This window comes from Phascolarctos cinereus, unplaced genomic scaffold (genome assembly GCF_003287225.1).
Source record: "Phascolarctos cinereus isolate Bilbo 61053 unplaced genomic scaffold, phaCin_HiC Scaffold_726;HRSCAF=1367, whole genome shotgun sequence".
NCBI lineage: Eukaryota > Metazoa > Chordata > Mammalia > Diprotodontia > Phascolarctidae > Phascolarctos > Phascolarctos cinereus.
Window position 1 is genome coordinate 402021646 of NW_027556098.1, and position 7456 is coordinate 402029101.

The following is a 7456-nucleotide window of genomic DNA, read 5'->3' on the forward strand; positions in this document are numbered from 1 at the left end:
TAGGCCAGCACTCTGTCCCTGGTACCACCTAGCTTCCTCTAGTTAATGGCTGATACCTTTATAATGGTTCATACATTTCATCACATTTCGCCCTTAAAGGAACCTGGTGATGTAATTAATAGAGTTATTTCTATCATATAGATGATAATTATAATACCATCAATATATGGAAGGCCATTCAATCCAACTCCCTTCTTTTGAGAGGTAAGGAAAGAAGGGTTAGGTGACATATCTTTAGTCACACAGTGAGTGTCAGAGGTGAGATCCAAACACAAGTCTTCCTGAATACAAATCCAGCACTCTCTCTCTATCATGTTCCTATAATTCACAGGACTTAAAAGTGGAGAGAACCTTAGAGATCACTTAGTTCAGCCCCTCATTTGCTTGAAGAAGAGATACTTTCCAGGGCCAGGGAGAGGTCATAACATGCCTGTGAGAAACAAAGCCAGGATTTGGCCTCTGGTCCTTCTCCTCCAAACTCAGGGCTTTCATTATGCCAAAGGATTCTGAAATGGAAGTAGAATGTAAGCAGTAATAATAACAGCCCTGGGGGCTCCAACCTGTTGGGTTCTATATACAAGCCTCCTCCTTAACCCTCCATTCCCTGCTTATAAACCTTAAGAGATGCTTTAAAGAGCTTCTGTGAAGTATCATCGGATTGGACCTTCAGCTTGCTCCTCCCCAAGGCTCAGGGACACCACTAGGAAATCCTGAAAGCTGGTCTGCAAGACCTTCTTTCCTCTTTTGAACATCTCCCTACCCCAGGCATCTAGATCTCTTCTGTTGCCCTTCCTATGAGGTATCTGACTAATTCTCACTATGAGGTGAGTGACTTACTAGGAAAAAGGAGATGGGGTAAGCATTTAAAAAGAAGAATTAGGAGAAGGCAATGATTAATCCAAATAAATGATTACTTAATGGTGCATTTTTAAGACATGGTTTCATAGGATCCTAGAGGTTGAGTGGGAAAGGAGTTCAGGGGTCACGTGGTCCACCATGCCATTTTACGTATCAGGGATAGGCTGAGCGTGTTGACTGTTGGGATATCACTCTACCGAAGAGTAAACCATGGCTTGGCTCTCTGGGACTTCTCTATGCATGACACTCACTCTTCCAGGCTTCATAGTTGAGATTTTTTAAAACCTTAAAATAAGCTGAACCATAGTGGACATTGTCCAGCCTTTATTTCTCTTTATTTTTAAGTTACTTAATAAATTTTTCTTCCCCATAATTAAGGCAAGAGGTAACAGAGCCCTTGAGTGGGGGAGGAGCAAGATTTAAATGATCACTATGTGGCTGTGAACATGCATACCAGTTTTGACTGCGACCCCTACATTAATTTGAGCTTTGAAGTAGACAACAGGGAGACTTAGGCCAAAAATATCAGAATTATCCAGTGTCTTCTCTTCATCTCTCCCTCCCCACCTGGCCATTCCCCCTCAATCACTGGATAAAATGCACCAACTATTGAAATAGAATGAGTACATAGCATCACAATGCTCCCCACAACACTGGCACACTCCTGGACCCAGCCATGCCTAAGACCCAGGAAGTAACCATTTCTACTCTTCAATCCTGGAACACTCTGCATGGGTATTGCTTTTGTTTGCCAGCCCACAAAGCCTATGCTGTCCCATTCTGTGCCCCCAAACTACATATACCCACCTCCTCCTTCCTCACTTCTTCCTTAAGCCATGAGGAAGTTGCCCCAGAAAATGGATAGATGTCAAGTCTTACCAAGGCTTTATTTCAAGAAACTATGACTTTGCACAGTGACCTTGGTGTAGACAGCATTGTCCCTTGAAGAAATTAAAAGGTAATGCTGTGGAAATTCTCATCTATGGGGACTTTTAGCTTGACCCTGGATCCTCTTGCTGGTTTCAGAGGTAGAATGGAAAGAGCACTAGCTCTCAATTCAGAAGACCTGATTTCACATCTGACCTCTGATACTGCCTATGTGACCATGGTCAAGCCACTTAACTCATAAGCTTCAGTTTTCTTATCTGTAAAATAATGAATGTTGAACTAGACATTTTCTGAGATTTCTTCCATCTCTAGATGTATAATCCTTTGATCTAGCTAGGTTCAAATCCCAGTAAAAATGTATAAATGTATACATTTAGGAAATCACTTGACCTCAGTTTCTCCATCTGTAAAATGCAATGATTGGACTAGATTGTTTCTAAGTTCTCTTCTAGCTCTAATTCTATGATACTAAAATTCTTCATGACTGGAAGAACCATTCAAAGTCTGTTTCTAAGCCTGGCATTTTAAGAGTATCATATTCCACAATGTTCATAGCAATATTGGAGAAGACTGAGAAGGTTTAATCTATTCCTTGATGATGGGAAGTGAAGTGATGTCATAGGAGTCCAGGTGGGGTGGATCTCTTCTGTGGTCTGTCTTCTGACCCCAAGTCCCATCTAATCTGTCTGCAAGAAGTGACTTCTTGAAGACCACACTTGGTCAACTCCTAAATCCCTCTCTAGTTATCCTGATAACACAAAGGAAATTGCATGAAGGCCACTTAGATGCTACCACAATTCTAGAATAACTTAAAGATTAAATTCTTGGCTTCTTGTGAGAGCCATATTTCTTTATCCATCTGTTACTGTTCTGAATTTTACCTGCTCACAAATAACTACCCAAAAAGTCAAAGGAAAGAATGACAGCATCATTTAGGGGAGAAAGATATAGGGTCAGGGACAAATCCCTCACTTGGACCTTTCCAGTGACATAACTTTTCTTTGACATTCTGGAGAGATTGAATGATACAGTTTGCATCTGTTCAGAAAAGAAGAAATGTTCTGTTGTATTAGCTGAATTACTCATAGCTGGAAGGTTTTAAATGTTATCTAATCCAACTACCTCATTTTACAGATGAGGAAACTGAGACATGGGGAAATGAAACTTCATCTTTTTTTTTTCTATTAAGATGGACATCTACCATAATCAATGCCTAAGTAGGATAATTGTACTTTCTGATTTAAAGAGTGAATCTTAGATACTATCCCTCATGTTGTTAGGTTGCCTGGAAAAATTAGAGGGAAATATGAAAACCCATCTCTTAGATAGCCCTAGAAGTCCTTCCCCTTTAAGGCACAGGGTGTAAATACACCATTATTCTTATACCCATCTCCAGGACCATGAAAGGTGAACCATGAATAATTCTTTAGGCACCATCATTTCTCCTCATCCCCTAGAAGCAAAGACATGGGGCTTTATAGAAGCAAAGAGTCCCAGGTTGGAAAAGCACCTCTGAGCCATTACTCATACCCAAATAAGACGCCTTACTACCATGACTCGGCCAAATGGCCACCCAGTGTTATTTGAACACTTTCAGTGACAGAGATTCCACTGCCTCCTGAAGTGGGCCATTCCACTATTGGGCAGCTCAATAACATGGTAAGAATCTGCTATTAAGCCTAGATATGCCTCTCTGCAGCTTCCATACCCAGTCCTCAGGGGGCTAACAATCTACTGTAGCAGTTCACATAGAGGGCATCCCTTACATACAAGCAGCATTCCCCAAATGAAGTCTCATTGCAAAGGAAATGTGTGTGCATTTTTGGTGTAAATATAGGTGTTTGTCTGTCTATGCGTGTATACATATATGTGTGTACATATACATGCGTGTATATATATATACACACACACATACAAATCTAAATATGTGCATATTTTAAATAAACACTAAGCAACCGCTCTAATATATACATACATACATACATATATGTGTGTGTGTGTGTGTGTGTGTGTGTGTGTGTGTGTGTGTGTGTGTGTATGGGTGGGGGGTGGGCAGAGAGAGAGTTTATCAGTGAAGGGAGATCCTGATGAGAAACTAAGTATCGATGAAGATTGGCATTTTCTCTGTAACTTATAACCTTTTAGAGAAATGTCTGGGTACACTGAGAGGTCAATTGACTTGTCTAGGGCCACATAGCCAGTATGGGTCAGAAGCAGGCCTCGAACATGAATCCTCCTGACTCCAAGGTATGGACCGCAACCACTAAATAACATCACCTCTTGTACTTACATGCATACATATGTGTACATACATATATAATTCCTTTTCAGCAGGAGATAGAGCAAATATTTAGGAATGACCTATAGACAGAATAGTCTAATAGACTGCAAACCTGTGGAGAGTAACGTGTACAAGTACAGAAATTTAGGCTCCTATAGCTAGCCCTAGACCAGGCTTCCTGTCTTGTCTAGCCCTCCACCAGGAAACTGGAGCTGATGTAGGTGTCTTGCCACCATCTGCCTGGCTACTGTGTGCACACGTCCCTCAGCCCCCTCTTTCTTATCTGTGAACAGTCATCAAAGCAATGCTTCCATTGCTTCTGGAAAGGGCATGACAATTGACTTCCCTATGCCTCCACTCACCCCAGTGACTTCCTGGACCAAAACTCCCTTCTCTGGCCACCATTTCCCTGATTGTGTTGTCTCCTGATCTTTGAACATAAATGCCTTTGAGGCCAGAAAGTGTCTCACCTTTGAGTCTGTGGCCCCAGCCACTAGCATGGTGTTTGGTACATAAGGGGTACTACATAAATGCTTTTTAATTCATTCATTCAAGAAGCTTACATTCTATTGGGTAGAATATATCTTGTACATAAACAGAGTGTCTCCAAAATCAGTGCAGTTTTAAGCTATTACTCAAAACTTCATTAACACTTTTTGAAACCCTGTATGACTATACAATACACGCACATATGTATATGTGTGCATATGTGTATATGTGCATATATAAACATATATGTGTCTGTCTGTATAAAACCAAAATAAATACAAAGGTAATTGGAGGGCTTCAATTACAAAGAAATTAGAGTCACTGATGGCTGGGGAGATCAAGAAAATTCTCATGTAGAAAGAAGGTGGTGTTTGAGCTGAACCTTGAAGAAAATGAGGAGTTCTAAGCAGTGAAGATGAGGAGATTGAACAGCCTGTACAAGGTATGGATGGATGTAGGAGAGTCAGGGGCATGTGAGGAGTGGCAAGGGGGCCAGTTTGGCTGGGCCAGAGAGTGCATTGAGGGAAATCAGGTCTTGTTTGTATGTAGTTGTTTGTATGTTATCTTCTCCATTAGACTGTGAGCTCCTTGAGGGCAGGGACTGTCTTTTGTTCATACTCCTTGTACTTAGCACAGTGCCTGGCACATAGTAAGTGTTTAATAAATGTTCATTGATTAACTGACTGATATATATAAGGCTGGAAAGATAGGTTACAAGTAGATAGTACTAGGTTTTAAATGCCTAGCAAGATTTTTATTCTAGAGGTAATAAGGATCCACATTGGTGTTTATAAAATGGAGGGGGGGGTGACCTTATCAGGCCTACACTTAAGAGATTCAGCTGTGTGGAGGATAGACTGGAGAGGGAAGAAGGTGGAGGCAAGTAGACCAATTAGGAGGCTATTGCAGTATTCCAGTGAAAGGTGGTGAGGCCCTGAACTATGTTGGTGCCTATGAGTGGAGAGAAAGGGAGAGATGCAAAAGATGTGAAGGTAGAATGGACAGGATTTGGCAACTGCTTGGAAATATGAGGTGAGAGTAAGGAATCCAAAATGATGCATATAGTGAATGCGGGTGACTAGAAGAATGGCGATTCTCTCAACAGAAATAGGGAAATTCCAAAGAGAAGGGGATGTGGGAGGAAGATAATGAGTTCTATTTTGGGCCTGTTGAGTTTGAGATGCCTGGATGGCCAGTTAAAATGTCCAATAAGCAGTTGGTGATGTGGGACTAGAGCCCAGAGAGAGACTAGGAGGGTGTCGCCTGTATAAAGATGATTACTGAGCCCATGAGAGCTGATGATATCACCAAGTGAAAAGGGTGTAGAGAGAATAGGAGAGGGCCCAACACAGAGCATTGGGGAACATCTACAGGTAGGGGAAGAAATATAGATGATGGTCCAGCCAGAGATACTGAGGAGTGGTCAGGGAAATAGATAACTAAGAGAAGGTAGTGATGGTAACTCAGAGAGGAGAGAGGAGAGCATCCAGGAGGAAAAGGTGGTCCCTATGTGAAATCATCTCAATAGAAGAAAGATGGATGGATGGATGGATAGGGAGGGGAGAGGGAGAGAGAGAGAGAGCAATGGAAGGGTGGATAGATGGAGAAACAGACAGAGCTGGACATGACTGAATGACAACAACAAAAGAACTGTCATTTATATGATCTCATTTGATCCTCAAAACAGCTCTGTCAGGCAGGTGCTACAGGTATTACTATCTTGATTTTACAGGTCTGGAAACTGAGGCAGAATGACATAGAAGACTGTCCACAGAATCAAAAAAGATCTAGGTTAAAGGCTTGCTTCTGTGTATACTATATACTGGCTGAGTGTGACAATGGTCAAATCATTAAATGGTCAGCTTTCTGAAGAGCTTTAGGTTACTGACCTGTTGCTGATTTGTGTATCTGTATTTTCTACAGTTTTGAAATCAACACTGAGCATAAGCTAGGTTTCTTATATTTCAGACATGACAATAAAATGTGTCTTATATTTAGACTTTTGAGTCAGAAGACCTGCATCTGAATTCCAGTTGTGCTACTTAATGACTAGACAAGCTTCTTCCCCTCTCTGGGCCTCAACTTCCTCATCTATTTGACAAGCCAGGAAGAGAAGAGTTGAACTAACAATATTAGCTGTATGACCCTGGGCCATTCACTTAATCTCTTAGTGCTCTAAGACTACAAACCGCAGTAAAGGTGCCAACCTGCATTGGTTGAGGGAGTCTGCTCACCTAGGAGGTTCTTATACCAGTAGTTCTCAATCTTTTTGGCCTCAGGACCCCTTTACACTCTTACAAATTTTTGAGGCACCCCCCCCCATGAGCTTTTGTCTATGTGAGTTATCTCTATCAGTATATACTGCATTAGAAGTTTAAATGTCTTACTGAATTGTAAAAATAGTTTTAACCTCACATACATCCCTGAAAGGGTCTTGGGGACCTTTTGGGGACCAGGCTTTGAGAACTGCTGCCCTATAGTAAGGAAATCACAGGTCCTTTCTCTGCGTCCCACTCTGCTTGGTACATATAGACAAAGGTGAAATCGAGTCTGTTCCGGAGTTTACTATCTAGGCTATAGAATTATGTATTTAGAGCTAAAGGGACGTTTGAGGCCATCTGGTCCAATTCACTCATTTTACAGATGAGGAAATGAGGCTCAGAGCGGTTGAGTGACTTGCCCAAGGTCACACATCTAATTAGTGGCAGAGCTGGGATTTCACACCAATTTGTCATCTAACCACTTTCCACGACAGGATTTTCCAAGGCCAGGCACTGCTCCTGACAATTTAGGAAAAGGCGAGACAGTCACTCCCCAACCCCACCCCACGCCACACACATACACACCTCCGGATCCTCAACCCAGCTCGCTCCCACACAGGCAAGGGCCCGGTCCGCGCGCGGCCCACCCCTTAGCCAGCTCGTGAGCGTTCCAGACTGA